The sequence below is a fragment of the Prinia subflava genome (genome assembly GCF_021018805.1).
Source record: "Prinia subflava isolate CZ2003 ecotype Zambia chromosome W unlocalized genomic scaffold, Cam_Psub_1.2 scaffold_22_NEW, whole genome shotgun sequence".
NCBI lineage: Eukaryota > Metazoa > Chordata > Aves > Passeriformes > Cisticolidae > Prinia > Prinia subflava.
Window position 1 is genome coordinate 4,280,646 of NW_026960606.1, and position 27,773 is coordinate 4,308,418.

The following is a 27,773-nucleotide window of genomic DNA, read 5'->3' on the forward strand; positions in this document are numbered from 1 at the left end:
AGATACTTTTTTACCTCATCACTGAGCATAATTTAAAACTGCAGTTAAGCACTCAGCATTTAAGTAAGAACATGCATCATTCTGGCAGTGTTCAGTTGTGAGGGTATAAAAACTTCACAAACATTAGTCCCAACATTTCTTAAAATCCTCAGCTATTTGCTCTGAAAAAATGCTCTGACTTCGGCATGTTCATTGACATGCATTTGGAGCTTTAGGTTCAGCCTTCTGTGTTTCAAGGTAACTGTTATGGATTGGCAAAAAGTGTGAATTTAATTAGTGTTATCTGTTATAAATGAATCAGCCAATTTAATAATTAAAGGAATTTATTAAATAATCAAAGTAAAATTGGAAAAGCCACAAGCAAAACAGGGCCGAGCTAGGTGATCGGCGTTCGGTGAACCGGGTCTGGACCCTGCAGTTCCATACCCCTGTGGTTCACAAAATACCACTTTCACAGGGTCCCTTTTTATACATTTTTCAGGCTTTACAGGATACCGGGGGGGGGGAGGGGGGGGGGCCCTCTTGTTTCCTCTTGTTGATCTTGTCCTTTTTTTGCATATTAATGCATGCTCTTTTCTTGTGGCCGCTTCTGGCAAAAGTTTTCCCGGAATACCCTTATCGCTGGAATTCTGTTATAAGGAAATCCCCTGGAATATCTTTTTCTGGTGATGAATATTTATCTTATCGTTAACGCATATCACTGGGGTTTCATCAGCTGAAAATCCTCTGGAATACCTTTCTTTGGAGACAGAAATCCATCTCTGGTAGTTGAATACCTTTTCCCTTATCACCTGGTGCATACTGCTCTTTCCCGTCACTCGGCTTCCATTAAAAGATACTGTAGTTTTAGTCCTTAGCACGAATTTATTTTATAACATATATTACAATCCCTCCCCTTTTATATTAATTAATTAATGAGTGCTTTTTGTGACAAATTTCAATTAGGCTTGTTCATTACACATTTTCAATTTCATTTCCAACATTCATAAGATCCAACAACTACATTTTCTAAAATTAACAACCTTTTTATGCAATAGATTATTCTATTTCTCATAATTTTTAATTTTCTATTAAACTTTCTTTATACTACTACATGTACTTATTGTATCCTAAAGTTCTAGTCTTATTACGAGGTAGCTTAAGGTTTACAATGGCTTTTACCAAGCAAGATACTGGTAAGAAACTTTGCACGCTTTCCATGTCTGCTGAAACTCATCTTTGTAACTATCCCATGACTGTGCTTTACACATTTCATAATCTTTCTTCTGTCTGTATAAATTTTTTGTTTTGTTTGTCTGGGCTTCAAACCTAGCTAAAACTCCAGCAGCTCTACTTTTTCCATCCTCTTCTCTTAATTTCATTACTCTAGATAACTTGAGCGCTTTCTCAAATTGGCTAAGTTTTCCTGTAGCTAATTCAGGATCCACAGGCATTGCTGCTATCTGCATACTTTGGACAACAGAGTGGATTAATCAGATGAAGCAGGGTATTAAACAGGGCAAAACCAGTAATCCAGCTGTTGAACATAATATTAAAAATCCCACCTTCTTCCACCAAGCTCCTACTCCAAACAATTGGTCCCACCAGGAAGCTTGGAGGATGGAATTCCACTTTTGGACCAGTACATGTGCTACTTTCCTGATCTCTACAGCAAGATTTTTTGATAGTTTCCCCATAGTCATCAATTTCTACACAGTATTCAGATTCATTAAATTTTCCACAAACTCCTCCTTCTTCGGCCAACAAATAGTCCAAAGCTATTCGGTTTTGATATACAAATGCTCGCATTTGGGAGTGCTGTTTGGCCAATAATTCAAGAGCATCAGAAGTATAATTTGACACGACTTCCACTACTGCCTGGAGTCTTATTAACCAATTTAGACAGTAAATCAAGGTCCTATATCCCCAACTCCCATCCTGAGCCCAAGTCGCCGGGCCATAGTACGCTATTATCCTCTCTGCAGGCCATTCGTCCTCTGCATTTTTGATCCCCTCCTGCTCTTGGAAATTCAAGTTTCAATTCTTTCTTTTCTCTGTCCAGGGTCTCATACAGGGGTGCTCCCAGCAGATTACTCTCGGACCTTGATAGCACAAAGAAGGAGGGTCTTATCATTCCTAAAGTACGGGATCCTTTCCACCTACGGGGTAGTTCACTGTAAGCTTTTTCCCCGCAAATCCAGTATATTCCATTAGGGGCTTTCCATGGGTCATTTACAGCCCCTGGTTTTTCCCAGTAATCCTTTAGGATGTCTAAGGATTGGTAAGGGTTAGTGTTGGAGTCCATGTTTCCATGGATCCTCCACAGAGAGTGAAATGTGAAGGGATAGAATTAAAACCTTTAGAAAAAATTATAATACATAAAGCCACACACACATAAAGTAGAAATCTAACCCTCAGTTTTAAGCTTCACATGCCCTAAGTGCCTAGTTGTTAGTGTAGAAGTACAGAGCTTCAGGCCTAGTGATAGAGTTTAGACACAACAAAAATAGAGTAGAGTACTGTTTATAATTTTTGGTATGAATTTTGCGCAAATAAGAAAGTTTCTTACGTATGTTAAGATAGAGTTTTTCACATAACAAGATAGAATTTTTATGCACAATAAGAGAACTTTTACAGTAGCAAGATAGAGGTTTTGCACTAATAGATATGCTATATGCATAGGTTTTTGATACTGCTTTTCGTAGTTTTTCGTAGTTTTACGAACTTAGAAAATTGCACCTAGATTGGGTAGTGGGTAGATAAAGATATGAATATGCATTTGTAACTTATGGATAAAAAGCCTCTGTGTTGGAAGTGAAGGTATCGATTGATCAATCCAATCTATTGATCCAACCTCCACCTTCTGCAGCCTGAGGAAGGTGCCCTGCCAGGGAGCCTAATGGGATTCTAAAGGTACCATCTATTGTAGTCTTTGTCGCTTGGGATCAGGGCCCCGGGGTCCCGTCCCTTCCCTTTCCCCCTTGTGGCGCTTGCCCCGGAACTCTGTTCGGGGCTGCCAGGGACTCTGCTAGGGTTCGGGACCCCGGGACCCCTTCTTGTCTCTGCGAACCCGGGACCCCCTTCCTGTCACTGCGATCCTGCGGCCAGGAACTCTGCCGAATTCGGGACACCCCCACTACCATTGCAACCCTGCGGCCAGGGACTCTGTGTGGGTTCTGAATCTCGGGACCTTTTCTGTCACTGTGATCCCCGCGGCTGAGACCCCTGTCTGGGATTTGTGATCTCGTGATCCCTTTCTGTTATTGCAACCCCACGGCTGGAAACCCTGCTTGGGGTCAGGAGATTGGAGGTTGTTTTACCTGGAGGCTGTGATGTTAAATTCTATGTTTTGATTATTGCGTTACTGGAATTTTGCTTGCTAAGACTTTATGTTTATAACTGATTGTGAGATTGTAAGACCGCTCGTTTAGGACTCTCGTACCTTCAGACTTATACTCTCATATAATAAATAACTCTGTTTAAGACCTTAAAATGTTCTTGGACCTTTAAGACCTAATAACCCGTAGAAACAGCCTCGGCAGGTTAGATCCAGGGCTTTTATGCCAGCATAATCCAATTTGGTTATTCCATTCACACTTTGTTTCTTTGGTTCTACTCCAATACCCAGCAGGAGCCTCCGGCTGCCAGGTCTTGGTGTTATTATTTGAATTCACTGCTAAAGTAGATATACAAGGAGTATAACCCACTATTTCAGTATATCTTTTCCCTTCTCGGCTGATACAAACTGTTCCAAGTATTCTACGATCCAAAACCCATCCCTCAGGTTGTTTCAATGTTTTAGAAATTTGAGTGTGATTCCATTTCAGAAGTTGCTCTGGAGTTAAGTCCTCACCCTTCCATGGCCATTTCTCAGCTGATTTGAGACCTCCACAAATCCATCAATTAGATAACCCTAATTCTGTAGAGATTTCTTGCATTAGGTCCACAAACAAATTCTTATTTGAGGTGAGTAGGCCTGCTGCCTTCTGATGAAAGGCAGGCGACCTGGTCCCAAGAAGCGGCACGGCAACCCGGCCCCACCCGGGTCACTCAGACCACTGACACACTGACACCAATGTGGTGGATGGTCAAATGGCGTTTATTACGTTACACCATGGGGTTATATAGTCTGGGGGAGGTTATGTTACGTCACAGGGGGGATGGTAGCTGGGGATGGTCATAGCTGGGTCTAACTAGGGTTAGTAACGGAATGGAAAATTACTGGGGCTAGGGGATTGCATACCATGGGAAGTGAGGGGGGAAGGGTCCCGCTTTCCATACATCCTGAGATCTTCCGAGCGCCTGTCCCTACTTGCCACATAGGCCCCAATTGCTATACAGTTGTTCTAACTGTTCATATTGCTCACTTAATGCTTTTAACTTCTCTTGCTCTATTCTTTTCTTTCTTGCCTCTGATTCCTGTTTTTTTAATTCCTGAGCTATTTGCTTCATTTTACTCTCTGGATCTATTCCTTCTTCATCCCTTGCAAAACAAAACGTTCTGCCGTATCACAAGCAAACTCCTTCATAAGCTACCTTGTCATGTTTTGAATTTTCTCTAACCCAATATGTTTTCCCATTCATAGTGCACACTTTTAATTGGCTGCTATCATAGCACGCTGCGTTAACCTGGGAGTATGCCAAAAATGTTGGTTCTATCCTATCTCCAATCCATACAGTATGGTTGCAGTTGTTACAGATGGGAATCATATGCTCAGCAGCTCGTTTGTATAGCACATGGTTTAATACTTTCTCACTTTCTTGCATAGACTGCACCTCTAACCACCGATCTTTAGGTGTTGCCTTTGGGTCATGACAGACTATTCTCCCTTTTAATTGGCACATTTTATATCGAGTATTATTATACATGCAGTTTCCCCTTTCGTTGCCAGTTTTGCAGTCATGGTGGGTATGGTATGCCAGGGAGTTTGTAACTACTTGTCCCGTTAGGGTGGTCTTAAGGCACTGCCCACAGTCTTGGGCTGGGCTTTGCTCCTCAACACCGAGGTAATTTTTGGAGAGCAGGCTGGCCGTCCTGCTCACCATTAGACTCAGAACCATCAGGGCTTCCCACACGCGTACCCCTCTGCCTCTGCCTGCACCCACAGGGTTGCCACCCGCAAAGAGGGAGTCCATCTTCTGGGCAGCAGGGGTATTTTTCAGGGGACCCATAAGAGGAATGAGCCGCGTACCTCCTCTTAAAGGCATCCCACTTTGATATTCTGACCGCATCGGCACTACAGGGTACTTTGTTTGACTGTCGACACTTGATTGTGAGGACTTGTGCCTTTGATCCCAATTTACCCCTTACTCCCCCTTGAAACAACCTATACCACTCTGGGGAGTCTAATTCCAATATGCTCGTGTTAGTAGCGACCACGAAGGAATGGTTGGTTAGAGCGGTTTCCTCCTCCCAGCACGTTGGACAAAGTCCTTTATGTTTATATCCCCGCCTACAGTGTATAACCCAAATTTCTTGACAATAGTAGCACTCAAAATAAACAAATGGATAGCATTCGCACCCTGGTACCAAACAACTTATCCCCTTCAGTCATTTAGTATGCCGGTGCAGTTTTATCTTCAAGCTTCCTGGGGGAGAAGTCACTTTCCATTCAGGTATCCCCTCCTGATGTTCAACCTTCTTTATCTGGGAAGCACGCGTCCAGCCTTTTTCAGCCGTTCGTATTGCTGTGTCTGTGGTTAGAAACACAAGGAAAGGACCCTCCCAGTGAGGTGTGAGAGAGACTTCTCTCCAAGTTTTAATCAATACCTCACCTCCTGGTTGTATTTTATGTATGGCAAACCCTAAAGGGGTGCTTTGCATTATTAATCCCTTCTTTCTCAACTCCTGCAGATTCTTATTAATCGCTATCAAATAAGGCTGAATTTGGCCGTCATCCAGCCTTGGGTGTCCCACCGGCATCCCATGTTCATATGGCATCCCGTAAAGCATTTCAGAGGGTGATAGTCCACTTTCAGAGTGGGGCATAGTCCTTATGTTTAGCAGGGCTAAAGGAAGGCACTTAACCCAGGACATTTCAGTTTCCAACATTAATTTTGACAACTGGGCTTTTAACGCCTGATTCATTCTTTCTACTCGTCCTGAACTCTGAGGGTGCCATGGGGTGTGGTATTCCCAGTGGATGCCTAAAGCCTCTGCCAATTGCTTAATGATTTTTTATGTAAAATGTGTCCCTTGATCTGAATCTATATAGTCCACTATACCATATAGAGGTATAATCTCTTCTAACAATATCTTTGACACTGTCTGGGCTGTAGCCCTGGTACTAGGAAAGGCCTCTACCCAATGTGTTAGTTGATCCACCATTACCAACAAGTATTCATACCTTCCCACTTTAGGTAGTTCAGTGAAATCTATCTGAATCTTCTCAAACAGACGATATGCTAAAGGACCGCCTCCTAATGGGGTTTGCCGTGCTCTGGTCCAATTTATCCTCTGGCATGTCATGCACCCTTGTACCTCCTGTTTAGCTAACTCATCAATTCCCTTACACACAAAAAATTTCAAAAACTGCTCTGCAAGCACCTGTGCTCCCCAATAGGTCTGTTGGTGAAGCCTATTTAAAACCTTCCTTGTATAATCTCTAGATAATAATTCTCTTCCATCAGGCAGCTTCCATTTACCTTCCTTCCATTTGTCTCCTATTGTTTTATATCCTTCAATTTCCTTTGAGGTGGGACAGGAGGGATATTCCTGGGTCTTATCCCCTCTAACTTCTGGGATATTTATCACCAGGAGTGTTGCTTTCTTAGCTTCAATATCTGCCAAATTATTTCCCCTAGTTGGAAATTGCGTCCCCACCTGGTGTCCCTTAACATGTACTACAGAAATTGCTTCCGGTCCCCTAATAGCCTCTAGGATTTGTCTTATTAATTCTTCATGAATCAACCCTTGTTCTCGAGTACTGGTTAAACCCCTTTCTTCCCAATTTTTTCCAAAGGTGTGCACTACCCCAAAAGCATATTTGGAATCAGTAAAAATTGTCTCTTCCCTTTTAACCTTTTAAGCACCTGTAAAACTGCATACAACTCGCAAGCTTGTGCTGACCAACTGGCACTTAAAGGTCCAGACTCCACCACTTTTTCTGACTTCCCATCCACTGTTGCATACCCCGACCTCCTTTTCCCTTCTATGACTCTTGAGGACCCATCCATAAACCATTTTTCTCCATCCTCTAATTCTTCTTCTTCTAAGTCCAGCTTTAGTTTTGTCTGCAATTCTACCACCTCTGCACAATTATGATTATACTCTTCTAATGCCTCACCAAACAGAAATTGTGCTGGATTTTGAGCAGCAGTTCTCCTCAGTTCCAAGTCAGATGAATGAATCAATATAGCCTCATACTTTAAAAGCCTAGCACCTGTGAGCCATTTATCTGCTTTCTGTTGCAAAATGCTTCTTACATTGTGGGGGGTATATACTATTAATGGCGCTCCAAAGGTGACCTTCTTAGCTTCTTCTACTAATAGTGCCACTGCGACTATTGCCTGTAAGAAGGTGGGCCAGTCTCGGCTCACGGGATCTAGGAGTTTTGACACATACCCCACAGGTTTCTTGGCTCCAGCCCAACCCTGCTTTAATACTCCATGAGCAGTATGATTACTAACATCTACAAACAACTGGAACTGCCCCTTCACATTGGGAAGGCTCAACACTGGAGCTGCTACAAGTGTCTCCTTTAATTCTCTCAAGCCTTCATCTTGCTCTGTCCATTTTATTCTGTTGGTAGTCAATTTCTCACATAGGAATTTTATCTTCTCACTATACCCCTCAATCCACTGTCTACAATACCCCAGAAGTCCCAATAGCTGCCTGACTTCCCTTTTTGACGGTGTGTCCTAGGTTGAGAAATGTAACCAAAAATGTGTATTCTATTTTCATCTGTTGAAGTCGGTTGGGAGATATTGTTCCTTATCTCTTGTAACTCTAGGGGTGGAAAGAGGGGAGATGCCCTCTGTTAATAGGACACCTCATAACACTAGATAAGGCAGTGCCTTCTTATCTCTTCCTCCACCCATCCTCCTCTGAGAGATATCACCTGTGAATGGGCCACTTAAGGCCTCTCACATGACTGATAACATTACCTCATTCCATTGTGAGATGCTCCACCCAGAGGGAGGAGCCAAAGCCTTTCCACCAGGATAAAACCAGCAATCTCAAACACCAAGATAGCCTGTTTCCACTGTGATTTCCAGAGGACGACTGGACCCTTTTCTTGAGGATCATCTCTTCTTCAATGGAACCACAACTGTCACTCTGGGAGGACTTACTTCGGGCTGCTTCCAACACCCTGACCAACAGGGTGTCAGGTTTACATTTTGACTGTATCGGTGGTCCTTTGTACTATTGCATTTGTCCTTTTTTATTTTATCTTTCTTGTTGTTTGTTCTCTCTCTATTAAATTGTATTTCTGACTTGGAGTCTAACTGGTTTTGCTTTCAAACCAGCACACCGTGGAGGGGGTAATGCAATGATTCCAGCCACTCTTTCAGGGTCTAACTTCTTTTTCCCTTTCATGATCCCTTGCCCTAGGTACTTGACCTCTGGTTCAGTAAACTGCAACTTTGATTTCGATACCTTTAATCCTTTCTTTCCTAAGAAACTCAATAATGCTATTGTGCTTTTTATCCTTCCTGGGGCTTCAGGATCAGTCCGATCCCAGCTGCCGTAGGTATTTCTGGATAGCGGGGTACCGCTAAGTACCTCCTGTCCAAGTACCTTGGGCAAAGCTCCCAGACACAGGCAATACTTAGCAAGCTCAGCTCTTAGTGATTTCAGCTCATTAGCTTGCTAAGTGCCTCCGGCAGATGCAGGGAGAGAGAGGAGAAGCGCTGTATGAGGTTCCACAGATGAGTCTTTATTGGCATCCTCTGCAAGGGTTTCAGGGACAGCTCTTCTACTGAACTGGGCAGAAGTGGGGCTTTATATAGGGTACCAAGGTTTTGAGAAATGGTCCAATGGTATGAGTCAGGGTAGAAAGTGACCTATTGTCTTACAGGGAGATAAGAGAGGGTCTGAGAGCAGGAGAGGGGTTACTTGGTCCAGTCACCATGACTAGGCATTTCTTTATCTTAGGCAACTGACCGCCAGAGAGGCCTCTCAGGCCTCATGGCTGCAACAGTGCTTGTCTTCGCATCTTCCTCCCTTGGACCAGCTATTAATAGGTAATCAACATGCTGCAACAGTTTGGTTCCCTCTGCTGGCACAAACTGACTTAATTGCTCTAGTGCTTGCCATAACAAGTTAGGTGAATCGACAAACTCCTGGGGTAAGGATGTCTACCTGAACTGTTGCTTCCTATTTATTTCAGTGTCCTCCCACTGAAAGGCAAAATAATCCCAGCTGTCTTCGGCTAATGGACAAGTCCAAAAGGCATCTTTCAAATCTATTACACTATACCAGGTATCTTCAGGGGAAATTTGGTTCAAGAGGGTGTATGGATTGGCAACTACAATGAAACATGTTTTTGTTCTCTGGTTTACGGCCCTCAGATCTTGGACTAACCTATAGGTTCCATCAGTTTTCCGTACTGCTAAAATAGGAGTGTTGTGCCTCGACATACAAAGCTCCAAAGTTCCTCTTCTTACTAATTCGTTAATCACAGGTTTTAATCCCTTTCTTCCTTCCATAGAAATGGGGTACTGTTTAATTCTAATTGGATCCTCTGGCCTCTGTATTTCAATGGAAATAGGCTCCATTGTCGCTGTTTGCCATGCTCAAATGACCACACGGAGACTCGGAAACTGAGAGAAAAACAGTAGGGGCAGAAAGGCTGCCCTTTGTTTATTTCACCCTATTATATATTTTAGAAAGGTGACCATGGATTGGAAGGTGGAATCCCACCCCTCATCCACATTGGCCAGCAGGACTGCCTTTCAACCCTCTCCTCTCGTGGAGAAGAATGCAAAAACAGTGGCAGTATTTACAAAAACAATCTCCTGTTTACATGAGCGGAGCGTGAGAAAAGTGAGAACTTTTACTTTCATATGAATGCTCAGAAAACTAGGAAAATCTCATGGTGACATCTCACCCTTTTAACTGTTAAAAAAAGAAAACAGAAAAAGAAAAATGAACAATTGTACAAACCGAAAAAAAAGAGAAAAAAAAAAAAACTTTACAAAGTTCACCGACCTTCAGTTTGGTCATGGTGTGAAGGTTGCCTGTTGGCCTGATTCTGCCTTTGCTGTGCAGGGTTTCCCCCTGAATCCCCTTGCAGGAACCTGCTCAAAAGTACCCTGAGCACGTTCAACAATGGTTCAACCAGACAACCTTCATTTTCAAAAACTCTGTGTGATGCAAAGGCAGAAGCATTCCAAGAAAAGAAATCGCTCAAATCAAAGTTCTGTCCTAATCCGCACCCCCCAAACCATGTGCACATTCCCCCCGCAAAGATCACAATGGCTACAGTAACATAAAGCTGAACCATCGCAAACAGTTCCTCTGAGTCCACAATTAACACAGCCTGCTGGCTCCCACAGCATCGTGCTGTTCCACCCAATCCCGCGACAGGCAGCTCCACAGGATTCAAAGGCCACTGTGGAGGCCATGCAGAAAAGGAGAGGATGGCCAAATTGAAGAGGTATCTCTGATGGGGTGGCACCGGGGTGGCACAGAGTACACAACGTTTCAGGATCAGACAGGATCACACTCCAGTGCACTTGAGGCACCTCAGCAGATTTGAACCAGCCGCCTTCACGACACCAATCATCGAACCTGAGGACAGAAAACTTAAAAAACACAAGTTGAGCAATTTGAATTTTCTCAAAGAATGCGACAGGGGAGGTGGGTGTCGAAAACATTGCACAAATGTGCACTTTGCAAGAGTCAATAATGACCATTGCTACTGTGTTGACATCAACACATGCTGAACTGCAGGTGCTGGCTGCAAACTGGCCAAACAAACTTGCTCCTGCTCCAAGGCCTGGGGAAGTGTTTGGTTCCAGGTGCGTCTTTGGCGCCTTCTCCACTTCCCATTTCCCAAGCTCAGCAAGGGCCGGCCATCAGCATGAACCACTGCTTTGCATATGTTCGCAGTATGATTTGGCTTCCCACACCACCCGCAGAAAAACAAGGGAGTCACCTTCTGTGCCTCCTTTCCCTGTTTTCCACTGGTCTGAGCATTTGCCTGTGTCAGTTGCCAACTCTTCACCCCCTTTTTAGATGGCAGTGGGGCAGCAGCAAGGGCAGACACCTTAAGGTCATAGGTGTCCACATTCACACAGGCCTGGATCATGGCCAAAAAACCAGAAGTCTCAGAAAGGCTTCCAGGGAGCCTCTGGCAAGCAGCATTGGATTTGCTCCTTGCAAACTGTTCAAGCAAAATCTGTTTCAAAGTGTCATCTGTAACAGAATTTCTTAGAAAACATGGACATGAGGTATTATAGAATGAGATTTGAGCTATCCCAAACTGGGCCCCAGATTTGGGCCTCTGTAGAAGTAGATAAGCCTGTGGCACAATTAAAATTTAGATTAAGGTGTGTGTATGTATTAGATAGGATAGTTGTAGTGAAATTATGATAGCTACCTGAAACTGAGATTGTTTGCATTCTTTTTCAAGCTGAATACCAATTAGAAAACACCTGCAACTGTAAATTATCTGAAACTGAATATAACGAGCCATTTCAGGGAATAAATGGGAGAACGTATGATTTCACTATATTGGTTGTGTTCTGCCTTGCTCTGTCCAGCTTCCATGTAATTAATAGAGGCCCTGGTTTCATTCTGGCACCCGACCAGGGACTTCTTTGTTCGCTAAAATGCGGTTTGGTTTTTTTTCCCTTAAATGAGGGGTTAAACATTTTTTTTTCATTTAAATACAGTTTTCGCTTCAATGCAAGTTTGAATTTGCGCTTAACTGTGGTGAAAAGTCTCTGCGCTTGTTTCTGAACTGTGTACAAAATTTGGATCGAATTCTCCAAACTGGACATGGAGTTGTGGCAAGCTCACAGAGCTGGGAGCTGGAAGTGTGACCCGTCTGCTTTTATCTGGAGAGAAACCATGGTACGCACTGGAAAGGAGAGGTAAACGGCCGTGGCGTGGAATAAAGGAATTGAAAATGAAAAATGGAGAAGGAGTTCCCCACCACAACACAACTTCTCGCAAGTATTGTCTCTAAAAGAGGCGAAAAAATAAAAGAAACTGACTTAGAACAAATAGCCCTATGGGCAAGAAAGAAAGAAAAATTAAGCCAACCATAGCTTGTTTTTAGGGAAGCAGAATGGAAAGAAATAGGCAAAATGCTATGGGATTTAGCCATTTCACGAGGAAAAGAAAGTAAGCTAGCTACAGAGCTGGGCACGGTTTGGAAAAAAGTTGTAAATACCTTGCGAATGTTTTCGGCCAAGCGAAAAGCAGCCCAGGCGGCAATCCAAGCTCTTGAGGGGGTGGCTGCTTAAACAAATGAACTGCAGAGATCATCTAAGGTTGCGAGGTTTTTCTGTATTAGTTCCACAGATCCAGTTAAGGGAAATGCAGCCCCCGTTTGTTCACGCTGCGGGATGTGGTAGATTCTGTTGCGAATCACACGTCTCGAACACCAGAAGTTCCCCCGCCAGCTATCGGAGAGACTGAGAGAAAACAGGAAGCACGGCAGTCGCCAGACTCTGAGGACATGGTGAAGGATGAGGAGACAGGCGGGGCCGAAGGCGGAGAGGGGCCGGCACAAGAGACAAAACAGAGGGGTGGAGTTCAGGGCAGTGACGTGAGCGGAGCGATGCCAGCTTCCCCCTCACCAGAAGGCAGAGAGATGCACATGACTCAAACCACCAAAACAAACATGGCAACTTCGACCGCCACTTCCGGAATCCCGGACGCGGTCCGGCCCGGACCTGCTGCCCTGCAGCCAGCAACGGCGCAGCCAGCCACCCACCAACAGAAACTCACAGAAACCCCATGCCCTCTCCCTGAGTTGGAATCAGATGGCGAGAGCTCTGAATCCAATTTTCACCCCGCGCCGCAGCCACAGAGAAAATTACAACGTTCAGATGAATTGCAACAAATAATAGCCAAGCTTGTGTAGCTGTCAACTCGCCAAAGTCAACATGAAAAGCAAACAGCTGCAGCATCCCAAATTTCTCCACAAAAGCTGCAAAATCTGTCAGCTTTGTCTTCTTTTCACTCTGACCTGTCAATTTCACCTTCTGCATAGCAGATGGTGCTGCCAGCCACCCAGCAAAACCCAATTCAGAGGCACTGGGCAGGCGTTCTAAAAGATGCAATTTTAGTCCGTGATTTTAAAGCAGCACACTCTGTCGCCTGCACAGTCATTAAAGAACAGGATCAGGCTGATGGGAGCCCCACGAATGGAAAGTGTTAAGTTCAGCTAAGCAAACAGTTTCTACTTATGGGGTCAGATCAGAAGCTGCAAGAAACATAATCCAGTACATCTTCACAGCCGATGTACTTTGCCCAGCAGACTGTTCCAGCATTGCATCTGTACTGTTAACACCTTCACAGTTTCTCATTTTTGAAAGAGAGTGGAAATGTTTAGCAACTGAAGAAGCAAATAAACATCAACTGCTGGGAGATCCATTTTATGGGCTGTAGCCTGACATGCTGACAGGACAAGGACCGCACGCTGCGACATTCAACTCACTTTTCCAATTGAGATCCATGACATGTCTCAAGCATTGGCCCACAAAGCTTTACTTTTAGTTCCAGACAAGAAAAAACTTGCATCATATGCTAACATTAAACAAGGGGCCATGGAACCATATGGGCAATTTATTGACAGGCTCTCAGATGCTTTGAAGGATGCACAAGACTTACCTACAGAAGTACAAGAACATCTGTTTCATTCCCTCACCTTTGAAAATGCCAACTCATGTACCAGAATTGTTTTAGCTTCTCTCTCTCAAGGCTGTGCAGTTGATGAAATGTTGTAAGAGCTACCAGAGCTGAACAAAACCACCAAACAACAGCATTCACAGCAGCCATGCAAAACACCATGCAGCAACAGGGACACATCATTGCAGCTGTGTTAACAGGAGGCAACATCAACCATCCCAGCAACAACAGAAAATAAACACCTGGCATTGTTTGTTTTTGGTGTGGTGAGACAGGCCATTTCAGACGGGCCTGTCAAAAGACTGTATGGTGTCACAAATGCAACCTAGACACCCATGCCTCTGAAGTTTGTCGGAAGCAAGGAAACTCCAAAGCCAGCGTGCTAAGGAAGCGCGCCAAGACACAAATCAGTGCCTTGACCCAGAAGACACCAAGAGCGGTTTCCTAGTTAAAAACAAGCCAGCCACGTGAGGAAGCCTTGGCGTGGATGTAACAACACCAGAAGAAGTCACCTTGCAAGATAAGGAAGTGACCCTGATTCCAACCAATGTGTATGGCCCAATGTACAGTACAATTTCTTTAGTTGGAGGTTTGTTGTTTGAAAGATCCTCCACAAGCAGACAAGGTGTAATCATGATTCCAGGAGTCATCGATGCAGATTACACTGGACAAGTGAAAATAATGGCTTATGCTTTACAATCACCTGTGACAATTCTGAAAGGAAGCAGAATCGCTAAAATTGTAACATTTGAAAACATTTTACCACACCGTCAAGGACCAAGAGAACCAACTGAAGAGAAAAGAGAAGACAGAAGCTTTGGGTCAACGGGCCATGATGTCTTTTCACAATAGACCTGAAAGATCGCCCACTCAAAACAGTGCAATTACAGCATGGTTCCCACAGCATCACCCTGAAAGTATTGCTTGACACTGGCACACACATTTCCATCTTTAATCAAATGTACTGGCCGTCTGATTGGCCTTTGCAATCTCCCTGCACCCACGTTGTGGGAGTGGGCAGAATGAGAGTCCCCTCGATAAGCACAGACCCTATCAGCATCATCTTCGAGGACAATCAAGTCATCATGAATCAACCCTACGTTATGCGTCTACCCAAAAAGCTTTCAGGACTGTTAGGCAGGGATGTGCTTTCTCAACTTGGCATGGTTTTAACCACTGACCAGCATTTTTCTTGATGGCCACTGCAGAGCAGCCACCCATTCTGAGGATTACCTGGTTGACTGAAAGCCCTGTATGGGTCAAGCAGTGGCCAATGACCGAAGAAAGGCTGCAAATTACTAAACAACTAGTACAAGAGCAACTTGAAGCTGGACACATTCAGCCCTCTGTGAGTCCGTGGAAAATGCCAATTTTTGTTATCCCAAAGAAATCAGGAAAATGGAGACTGTTACAAGATCTCCGAAAGGTCAGTGAACAAATGCAGGCAATGGGTGCTTTGCAGCCTGGTCTGCCAGCACCAACTATGAAACCTCAAGGGTGGAACCATCGTTATCATCGATTTGAAAGACTGCTTTTTTACCATCCCGCTTCATCCACAAGACACTCAACACTTTGCCTTCACTGTACCATCTGTCAACAGAGCAGCCCCAGCCAAACGATATGAATGGACTGTGTTACCTCTGGGTGGTCGAAACTCACCAACAATGTGTCAATTGTTTGTTGATTTGGCCTTGCAACCAATTCGCCAGCATTTTTCCAACACGATGATTTACCATTATGTAGATGACATTCTTATTGCAACCAAACAACCATTGGCAGAAACAGATTTAGGCTGGTTGATTTTACAATTGAAACATGGTGGACTGACTGTAGCTCCCAAAAAAATACAGCTGTCAGCTCCTTGGAAATATTTAGGCTTGCTGATCACAGATGCGCAGATTCGCCCACAGAAAATCACTTTACACACCAACATTTCCACCTTGCATGATGCTCAAGGACTTTTTGGGGACCTGCAATGGGTTCATACCATTGTAGGAATCACCAATGATGATTTACAACTATTTTTGCCATTGCTTCATGGTGGTGATGCCAACAGCCCCTGAGATTGTACCCCTGAACAGCAAAGGGCTTTGATTCAGGTGTCAGAAAAGCTACAACGTAGTTGGAGTACTCGCCGTGTGGAACATCTTCCACTGTCACTCTTCCTTTCCAACGCCGATGCCTGTCCCCTTGCCATTGTTTTTCAATGGCAAAAGAAAAAGGGGCAACACCGATCTAAATTTTGTTCAACAGCAAGTTTACTAGAGTGGGTGTTTTTACCTGTGCAACCAAAGAGCCGTGTCATGACCAGAACAGATGTCCTTGCTGCACTGATAAAAAAGGGCAGAGACAGAACTGTAGAGATAGATGGTAAGGAACCTGCAGATATCAGTGTTCCTGTGAAAAATGAAGATTTAGAGTGGAAGCTGAGACATTCTGTTGCAATGCAAGAAGCGTTGTTGGGTTTCACAGGTATGGTTCACAACCAGCAACCAAAAGGCTCAATGTGGACTCTAGTCATGTGTTACCAGTGGCTAGAGAGACCTTTGTGTTCCTTGACACCAGTTGAAGGAAGAACGGTTTTCACTGATGCCGGTCGAAAACCAAAAAAGGCTGTGTGTTTGGCAACAGCTGAACTCAGGGTCTCTATTATATGGAAGCTGGAACAGAGCAACGCACGGTACAACCAATATGGTCAGAACATACATTCTCCCCTTTATTCTCGAAATGGCTGGTTTTATACAGTGTCAGATAGTTTACAGTTGCAGGTGTGTTCTCATTGGCATTCAGCATGAGAAAGAATGCAAACAATCTTAGCTTAAGGCAGCTACCGTGATTCTACTCTAACTGTCCTATCTAAAGCATGCACACACCTTAACTTAAATTCTAACTGTGCCACAGGTTTATCTACTTCTACATGGGCCCAAATCTGAGGCCTACCAGGCCCAAATGTGAGGCCCAATTTGGGATAGCTCAAACTTCATTCCATAACACATCATGCTCCTGCTACAAACAGCAAGGAGAATGGATGCAGCATTTAATTAAGAATGAAGCAGGAGACAGTCTGCAAACCCTTGAACTGAGAGCAGTGTGTTGGGCTTTGCAAACCTGGAGCAAAGAACCACTCATCGTTGTTTCAGACTCTTTTTATGTAGTTGGAGTTGTGTAACGAATTGAAGATGCACTCATCAGGAAAACCCAGAATCAATGCCTTGGAGAACTGTTTTTGCAACTACAACGTGTGCTGAAACAGCGTCAGCATGCCTTTTGTGTCATGCACATTGGCAGCCATCAATGCAACAGCGGTTTAGGAGAAGGCAGTGCATGAGCAGACGCTGCAGTCAGTTGCGTTGTCCATGTCCCTCCACAAAACAAATTTGTGGGGGCTCGAGACAGTCACAAAACATTCCATCAAAATGCTAGGGCCCAGCACCGACAATTCCAGATTTCCCTGAATGATGCACAAGGGATTGTGCATGCCTGCCCTCAGTGTAGTCATCATGGGCCTGGCCTTGGACTGGGCACGAACCCAAGGGGAATTGTTTCCCTGAGATTTCCTAGTTTGCTGAGCGCACATATTAAAGTTGAAGTGTGCAGCTTCTCACGCTCATTAATGTAAACACAAGATCGTGTTTTGTAAATACTGCCCTTGTTATGAATTCCTTCTCCAAGAGAAGGGGAGGTTGAATGATAGCCTCCTTGACCAATGTGGGTGAGAGGTGGAATAACCACCCTCCAATCCATGGTCACCTTGTGAGAGGTATATAATAGGAAGAATAAACTAAGGGTGAGCTCTCCTGCCTGCTGCTCTGTTCAACCCAGACCTCTGTCTCCTGAGTGTGTCCTTATCTAGCTAGGCTCGCGGTGATAGGGAATGAAAGCTTTAGAATTGTGGCAGATGGATGTAACTCATGTTCCAGAATTTGGGAGATTGAAATATGTCCATGTCACTGTTGATACCTATTCTAAATTTATTTGGGCCACAGCACAATCAGGAGAAAAAGCTTTGCACATTGAAAGACACCTATGTGCCTGTTTTGCAGCGATGGGTGTGCCTGTGGAAATTAAGACCAACAATGGTCCAGCCTATGTCAGTCAGCGAATTGCTAAATTTATGGAGAAGTGGTGAGTCAAACATAGCACCGGAATCCCTCACTCTCCCACAGGTCAAGCTATTGAAGAAAGAACCAATCGTACCCTGAAAGAATATTTAGCAAAGCAAAAACAGAGTGATGAAACTGATGTAAATAGTCGATTATCTAAGGTATTGTTCACTTTAAACTATTTGTGTTTATCAGAAGGAAGAGAAGAGCCTGCAGTTGTGATACATCACCATGCAGTGAAAGAGGGAAGACCACAGGCAATTCCAGGACTTTATGTTTATCACAAGAACATGCGAACAGGTGAATGGCAGGGACCAAGTCCTGTGCTGTTTAATGGTCGTGGTTATATGCTGGACATGAAAACATATTAATATAACATCTAATATGCTAAGTGAGCTTGTCAAGGATGTTAACGACATCTGTCATGCAGCTCTTCAAAACAGAGCCGCAGTTGACTTTCTCCTTTTGGCCCAAGGGCATGGATGTAAAGAGTTTGAAGGCATGTGCTGCATGAATTTGTCAGACCATTCTCAATCAATTTACAAACAGCTGTCACAGCTAAAAAGCAATATGAAAAAACTTCTAGTGGTTGACACTCTGACAAATGGCTCGGGTCATGGAGTTTCACTGTATGGATCAAAGATTTGATCCATTTCGGTCTTGTGATTTTTACTGTTATTATAGTTATTTTAATTATTGTGCCTTGTTTGTTACAGTGTATGCAAAAATTAACCAGCCATGCCTTAGAATCAGTTTGGATAGCTCAAAAAGAAAAAGGGAGAATAGTAACAGAATTTCGTAGAGAACATGGACATAAAGTATTTTAGAACGAGATTTGAGCTATCCCAAACTGGGCCCCAGATTTGGGCCTCTGTAGAAGTAGATAAGCCTGTGGCACAGTTAAAATTTAGATTAAGGTGTGTGTATTTGTTAGATAGGATAGTTGTAGTGAAATAATGGTAGCTACCTTAAACTGAGATTGTATGCATTCTTTTTCACGCTGAATACCAATTAGAAAACACCTGCAACTGTAAATTATCTGAAACTGTATGTAACCGGCCATTTCGGGGAATAAATGGGAGAACGTATGATTTCACCATATTGGTTGTGTTCTGCCTTGCTCTGTCCAGCTTCCATGTAATTAATAGAGGCCCTGGTTTCAGTAATTCTCCAGTCGCCTCTCCAAAGAGTCAGCCAAATGCCTTACAAACTGAACAAAAGGTTCCACAAGCAAAACAGGGCCGAGCCAGGGGCACGGAGCGGTAGACACGGTTCACCCAACGCTGATCGCCTGGCTCGGCGCTGTTTTGCTTGTGGCTTTTCCAATTTTACTTTGATTATTTAATAAATTCCTTTAATTATTAAATTGGCTGATTCATTTATAACAAATCTAAACAAAATAAGCATTTCAGAGCTGCTTTAATCCATATGAGATCAATATGTTGATTTGTCAATGTGAATTTAATTAGTGTCTTTGAGTCTAAACTCCAATTCCCTCTTTTATCTAATTATTACATTTATAAAAAACATTATCACATACTCGTTGGCCTAACTCCCTTGCCACACAGTCACACTGAAATCTCAGAGTCAACATGCACTTCTAATGAGCTCAATATGTTTCAAGGTCACTGCACTGGGCACAATAGCTTTCCACACAGCCATTGCACACTCCCTTTTCCAGAGGCCCAGGACAGCTCATCTAGCTGGATCTTTTCCCCATACTTTGCCATGCAAAGAGAGTGAGATCCTTCTGGTGTAACCATCAGTTAAGTGCATCAATTATGCACCATTCTTGAGACAATCACCATAAGGCATTCACTTATTTATGACTAATTGAGCAGAGAACAATTACTATTTGTTTCACAAGTGGTTCCCAAGGGCTGCAAGGGGACTGAAGCAATTCACTCTTCATCAAGTAAACATTCAAGTCATAAGCACGACCCAAATCTCTCTGGGGTGGTTAAACATGTTCTCATTTCTCCCTACAGTCCATATTTGTTAAATCCAGCAAGGCAGTTCCCAAGGCCAGCACTTCAGCTGAACGTGAGATTCCAGTGGGGAGTGGGCAGCCCGAGCCAGGGCTGCAGCTGGACTCACACTGTGACCCCAAAGCCCTCAGTGGCCAAGGACCTGCAAAGAAGCCCAGGGCAAAGGAGCTGCACCTCCACTCAGGCCACCCATCCAGCAGCAGGGAAGCTCTTGCCTGTGGAGGGAGACAATGTGGGGTGGTCCCACCTGGCCACCCTGACCCTCCAAGTGTTGTACACACCCTCCATTACTCTGAATGCCAACAGAACCAGGATCTAAAAACTCCTTTCCATCAATTGCCAGAAGTCCTCAACCTTTAGCTTTTAAGATGAGCAGACAAGCTTACATTACAGGGAGCAAAAAACACATAGCTGGGCAAACTCAACCTGCTGGAGCCAAGCAAGGAGTGGGTGATGGCTCCACACCTGCACTAGAAGCAATGAATTCTCTTACCCCCAGCTCCAACAGCACTGTGACCTGTCTTTCCCCAAAGGAGAAAAATCCTTCTGCAGATTATTCTTAGGAACTGCAGCAATATTGTTCAAGGAGGCTAAAATTTCAAGTCCAAAGACTGTTTTTCTTTTGAAGTTAGTCAAATTTCCCTAAATGCAACCCATTGAAGGTCATCCAAATAGTATGTGATCAGTGATCCCAGATCATTTTGTTCCCTTTCACATTAGAATTTCATAAATATCCCGAATTGTCCCCTTTTCCCCATAAGCTAAAATCCAGTGGGCAAGGTCAAAGGCTGGATTTCAGACAAGCCCTCAACCTCCAGCAGAGCAGTAACCCATCCTCATTAAGCAGGGCAGCAAGATGCAGCAGAGCATCATGCTGAGTTATTTTTCTTCTGCATATAATTGCTGTATTTGAAGATAAACTGTCCTTGCTTTGTCAGGTGCTGATTATCAGGCAGTTTGGCTGAGAGATACTGTCAAGGAACTTAACCACTGGGCTACTGAAGAAAATAGGAGCTTTAAAAGAGGACTTGGATCAGGTTTCTGCTCAGAAACATGCAGACAGCCCTGATAGAAGAGAAAAATCCTTGAAATGTTCTTTGCTGCACTTCAAAAACTAAACTAGTGCCTGGATTGGTGCTCATTTGAGGTGGTTACCTTGCATGTGCTACCAGCAGAGATCCTGCAGTCTGTTCCAGGGGAGGGGAAGAGCTGGCCTTGTGGAGGGGAACTGCAGGCCCACCTCAGAAACTGTGCATTGGAAGCTAGAGAAGAAAACTTGAAAAAAAGTGGCCTGGGAAAGTTATTTAGGTCAAAAATCTCTGAAAGTCTTGAACCACAGAGGACTGAGGAGTTGTTTCCCTCTAGAGACTTTGCCCCATGCATGCAACCCTTGTGAATTTGGTCTCCCTGAAGCCAGCCTGGGCAGCGGGAGAGGTGTCACGAGTCAAAGGATGGTCGTGATGGTTCGTTTTGATTTCAGAGTGCAAAAAGAGGCAGTGATAACTTAATCCAAGTAAAATCAATTGTATCTTTATTGATACACACAATTATGCAATAGAAGAGAAGGGAAAGAGAGAGAGAGAGAGAGGAGGAAAGAAAGGGTATAGCTACCGACTGACAGGTGTGAGTCCTCGTGACGCTGGTACCAATAGACCACCTTCGCAGTCCTCGTGGCACGCATCAATAGATCCGTCGTCCGCCGGGGAGGCCTCAAAGTGTGAGTCGCAGGGGGAAGCTTTTATAGTCATTTCAGAAGCAGGGGGCACCCGGCCAATGCAGGCAGAAGTGGGGGGCACCCGGCCAGCGTGGGGGGAGCACCCAAGAGTCATTGTGAGGAGGCCCGTTGCTCTGGGAATCAGGTGCAACCATTCAGATCAGGCAGGTTTGGGGCAAGCAGGTCTGGGCTCTGCAGCAGGTACAGCACAGTCAGTCAAAGCAAACACGGCCTCTGCAAACACGGCCAGGAACCGTGACAGTGTCCATTGTTCCTGCACGGGTCCCTGAGGAGGGCGTCTTGGTCCAGTGGGTGCAGCTGCAGGAAGAAGCTTGGATCTCTCCTGTGCGGTGGCCCAGGGTCCATGGGGGTCTCAGCCTCTGACAGTCGTGAGGCAGATGAGGGATTTTCGGACCGACTCTTACAAGAGGGTAGAGCATTTTTGGGAGCTCACTTACACAGCTGGTACAAAGAGAAAAAGTTTGGTCTCACTTTGGATAGAGACTTAAGGAAGCATCCAAACAAAGCCGGGTTCAATTGATGAACAGCCAAATCATTATGAAGCTTTCTAAAAAGCAGTGAAACTCCAGGAGGCCAGTGCTGGGAGCGGGAGAGCTCTGCACCTTCCTCCAGCAGCTGGGTCCAAGTTGCCCAATAGACAGCTTGGAAGGTGCAAGAAATCATAGAAAAATTGAGCTAGAAAAGATGCCCTTGACGTTGATCCCTGGAAAGACTGGGGACTAGAATAACGTGCGTCCACACCAATATGGTTCTAAGCACGTAATCCGATTTATTCTGTGAGATGGTGGGTTAAATACAGACGGAATAGTTTACAAGAACAGGTGCATTCTGATAGGCAGTGAGAATACAGAAATATGTAAGCTATTGCAGTTTAAGGTAGCCACCGTGTCTTCCCAGTAACTGTTCTATGTTAGTGACACTACCACCTTAAGACATCCTTAGTAGTAGATAAGTTTATCTGCCAGTACGTATGCTGAACGTACTGAGGCCTGCTAGACCAGGCCTGAGGCCTGGTCTGAGGCCTGGTTTGAGGCCCAGGTGTGGATAGCTCTACCTTATGATACAAGCTATCCTCCTACACATCCCCCCTTTTTTCTTTAGAGCTATCCAAACTGGGTCTGTGACACGGTTGGCTGCTTCTACATATACTGTTACGAGCAAAGCACTACTTGAGTTACTCAAGAAAAACCTAAAGATCTTAGCTGCTAAAAGCAAAAAGATGAGAGCACACTATATTCAGTCATTACTCTTCATTCATATGCAGGTTCTAAATTAAAGTCCCAAATCATCTGCTGTCTCCTTCTGCATTGCCTGATGATGTTTCACAGCTGAAGACTTCTCTGCTGTCACTGAGCAGCCAGGGTTACTTCTGTCAACGCAGCTGCAATGCTGCGTCTGTGTTGCTGTCTTCTCATTTGGTTCAGCTTTCGTTAGTATCTCATCGAGTCTACAGCTTGTAGAAAAGAAACTAAAACAGACCTGGTATGTGAATTAGCATTCTCAGAGACAAGGAAATAGAATAGGAATTTTGCTTACTAATGAAAGTGATAAGCGATTATCAAACTATTTCTGCTATCACCCCAGAGACTGCAAACTGCTGAAGCGCTTTTCTTTAGTGAACCTTGACATCTTTCCCCGGGTAAAGATGACAATCTTCACTCCAAGCTGATTCAGCTGTCATTCTGATCGGATCAAATTGTCAAGTTAAGATAACTTGCATATTATTTTTTGGAGCAGAAACCTCTGGGCTTCGTTAACAAACACCATCCGTCCAAGTTAGAGTTAGAGTTTGGCCAGAACTCAAACCTTAAATTGGAGTGATGTTTTTAGCATATCTTTTAAAGACAATTTCTAACAACAATAAACATAAAATGCCTAAAATACAACAAACTGTCATAATATCATTACATAAAAGACATTTAAAAGTTAAGATAAAAAATTGTTCCAATCACTCGGGAACTCGTCTTTTCTGGAACTCTTCTTGAAGACAGTTGAGTACCAATTGGAGCAATCACAGGATCAACACCTGATGAAAAAATCATCAATGATGCTTCAGGTATCTCTCTCCAAGACCTTCTGAAAAACACTTAAAGATTTAACAAACTGAAATGCAATGTCTCGACTCACACAAGAGGTACCAAAACAAGCCTAAAATCTCATTTCAAGCGAAATGCGTAACACAGTTAAAAGAATCAAATGAAGCTTCAAAAGGACATGCTAAAACATTGCATAAAACATACAAGATTGATTACAAAAGAGACAAACTATATACTTAACATGACACTTATGAAAAAATTCTGACTTACACCTAATAATACAACCATATCTGTTAACAACATTCATGAAATATTTGGATGGCTAAAAAGATGAATAGAATCATTTAAAATGACAAGTACTTGTTAGAAAACCCTATAGACAAATAACACAACATAAAAACTTGAACATCAACTTACTAATGCTACTAATTTATATACTTAACATGTCATCGAATTATATTTTAAAACTCTTATCTTTTACAACTCTCATACACTAAGACACCTAACAACTAACAATACAATCAAGGATCTAACAATTTGCATCATTTTAAATCTCCTTTATCAATGTTCTGTTATTATCATTTCAGTTAAACCTGTTTCTTCCCTCCTTCTCGCCTTTTTTTTTTTTTTTTTTTTTTTTTTTTTTTTTTTTTCTAAGCACAGTTATAACGTCAAACTTGTTTTCACTGGGCAAAACTGTTTATTTACTCATTGCCCTAAGACCTTTCTCAAAGATTTCATGGCTCTACTGCTACTGCTGGCAGGATTATCTGAATTTCTGCTGCCCTGGCATCCTCCTGCCCAGGAAGATTGCTGGCTCTCTCAACTGCCTCTTGAATGTCAGGTAGTTCAAAATGCTGTGAATCATGTTTCCAAAAGCTCTTATGTGGCTGACAAACGACAAACATGGACTTTACAAGTACAATTTCAGCCTGTAGATTACTTAGCTGTTTCAGGAAACATTATTCTCAACTCACTGGCTGTGGTCGAAGCTGGGAAGATTTGCTATTTGGAGAACCTGGGAGAAGGTCACTCAGCTTGAGAGAATTTGTGCCACATGACTTTGCTCAGCAGAAGGCTGGGCTGTCATGGCCCTGAATTCAAATTACCTCTATTATAACTTATCTTGATCCTCTCAAAATTCACACTGACTGAAAAGTCTCACTGGCTAAAGTCCCTTACCCTTGTCCCATTCTGTCAGGCATGGGGACATCACGGCTCTCAGCTCTCTCACTAGTGCCATCACTGAACAAAACATACCACCACAGTCCTCAGGCTCTGAAACTCATCCCCTGAGGCACACTACTGTGCGTCCCCATCGCTGCAGCACAGGACATGCTCGCCTGGGACTAAGCCAGCACAAACTTCCTGAAAAATGACCCGCTGGTCACCGCCCCAACCCGCCAAGGAGGGGTCATAAAAACAGATTCTCTCAGGCCATTCACTCCCCAGCCTCAGGAGTGACAAAGCACTAAAAGCTAATGTGCAAGACAGCCTTCTCTCATCTCTCTCCCTAGCACAGAAGACCAAACTCAAGAGCAGTAGCAAAGCTTCTCTGCACAAACAGATGTGCCAGGGGCTGGCTTCAGCCAGCTGCACCCACCTCTCTAGGCAGGACAACAACGCTGAGAGTTCTGAGATGAGACTTTGTTCAGCTTTTTTTTTTTTTTTTTTTTTTTTTTTTTTTTTTTTTTTTTTGTTTCTAACTAAACTTTACAAATTAAACAACCATACCTTTTACAAATTATAAAACAATCTTTAAATCAACTAACTCTTAAATCTAACATAAGTAAGTCTCAACAACAATCTACAACCTTCATTAACTTTATAAACTCTATATGTGTGGTAACTCACTAAAAAATTCATTATTAATTAAACTCCTTAACATTTAAATATAGACTTAAACTTAACTTAAACTTATCAGGGCCCAAATCCTAAAAAGAAGCTTTAAAACTATATGTCTAACAATAATTAACTCAAACTCAAATTAATTCACACAAAAATTAATTTTAACAACATCAAAATGTAGAAACAACTCATCCTTACACAGAGTTAATAACTCTAGCTAAGAACTCATTTCTATTTCATTTTTTGCTTTATCTTTTTCATGATAGGATGTATCTTCTTCACATTGTATTTCTCACACAGTGATGGATTCTTTCACAACAGAGGGACAGATGACTATTTTCCCTTCTTTTTCTGGTGTTTTTCTTGCAATGTCCACTTGTTGCATGTTTTGACCGTCTTTGTTTAACAATCTTGAAAGCTTCCTGGGTAATAGCACGACATAGGGTCGAGTTACGATGCTTGCTTATCTTCAAAGACGACACTGACATGCCTCTGCACTCAGCGAAGGGGGGGGGGGGGTAAGAGGATTTCAGAGCCCAGTCCGTCGGCTAGTGCAGTTGATTGGCAGACTGCAGGGGCATAGGAGCCTCTAATTGAGCTGACGGTGTGCTGGCATTCTCATTAGTAGACATCTTGTTTATTATATTTTTGAGCGGGACAGAGAAAAAAAAGCAAGGCTCGGCCGGGAACACTGCCGGTCGCTCCGCTGCTGCTGCCGTCCTGAGATCCGCCTCCTTGCTGCATCACTTGTGCCCTCCTTGTTCCGCCTTCGGCCCCTCCTGCCTTCTCATCTTTCGCACCGCCTCCCGGGTCTGGCAGCTGGGCTACTTCCTGGTTGTTTTCATTCGGCCCGAGAGGTGCAGGGAGCATTTCCTGCCTTCTCCCTGCACGGCCGGCCAGAGACGAACAAAGGGAGGGGCAAAGCGAAGCTGCATTCTCACTCTCGGAATGCGTGGAATGCATGGAATCTCCACTGAAGCGTCTGGCTACCTTAGATTTTTCCTGTTGTTCCTTTATCTTGGAAAGGGAAGCAGAGGGACAGGGAATCTGTTTTTCTCCGGCTAAAATTACGGTTTTGCTCTTTTCTGTGAATGTTCGCAAGGTATTTATTGCTTTTTCCCAAATTACGCTTAACTCTGAACGTCTCTTTGCTCTTTTTCCCAGTAAAACTACAACGTCCCATAGCAATCTGCCTTTCTCTTTCCGTCCTGCTTCTCTGCAAAGAAATGCTGGCCGCTTTCGCTTTCCTTCTTCCCGAACCCATAGGGTTACCCGATTTATATCAGAGTCTTTGATATTTTCGCCTCTTTTCGAGACAATGGACGCTAAAAGCTGCATGGCAGCCAAAAGGTACCGGTCCATAATTGAATCCCTCCGCGTCTGCCGCTCTTACCTTCTCTCTGCTGACAGTAGGTGGTACTGTCGCCTTTCTGACCAATCCAATCGACAGACGCTCCCCAGCCTGCCTCGGAAATTCTGGACTGTAGTTCGCAAGCGACACACACACGTCCTAAATCAAGCGAGGTCTTCCAGCATTTAAGCTAAATAATTGACAGCATTTAAGCTAAATAATTGACAGCATTTAAGCTAAATAATCACACAGCATCGAAGCTTTATATTTCAGTAAAATCCAGGGCTCTGTCCCTGTTCGGGCGCCACTGACGTTGATCCCTGGAAAGACTGGGGACTAGAATAACGTGCGTCCACACCAATATGGTTCTAAGCACGTAATCCGATTTATTCTGTGAGATGGTGGGTTAAATACAGACGGAATAGTTTACAAGAACAGGTGCATTCTGATAGGCAGTGAGAATACAGAAATATGTAAGCTATTGCAGTTTAAGGTAGCCACCGTGTCTTCCCAGTAACTGTTCTATGTTAGTGACACTACCACCTTAAGACATCCTTAGTAGTAGATAAGTTTATCTGCCAGTACGTATGCTGAACGTACTGAGGCCTGCTAGACCAGGCCTGAGGCCTGGTCTGAGGCCTGGTTTGAGGCCCAGGTGTGGATAGCTCTACCTTATGATACAAGCTATCCTCCTACAATGCCCTAGTCTGTTCCCCCACTTCAACAAAGACAGTATAAACCTGCATGGCTGAAAACATGCTCACCACGCTGCTCTCACCTCACAGTGCCACAGATGTCCTGATCAATCCCATCCCTTACATTTAGGAAGGGTTTCTCAGCATGAAGCCTAGTCATTCCTGCTGCAGCCCAAACCCTGACTTCTCACCTTACCCCCTGCAGATACAGGGAACAAATTACTTGTGATC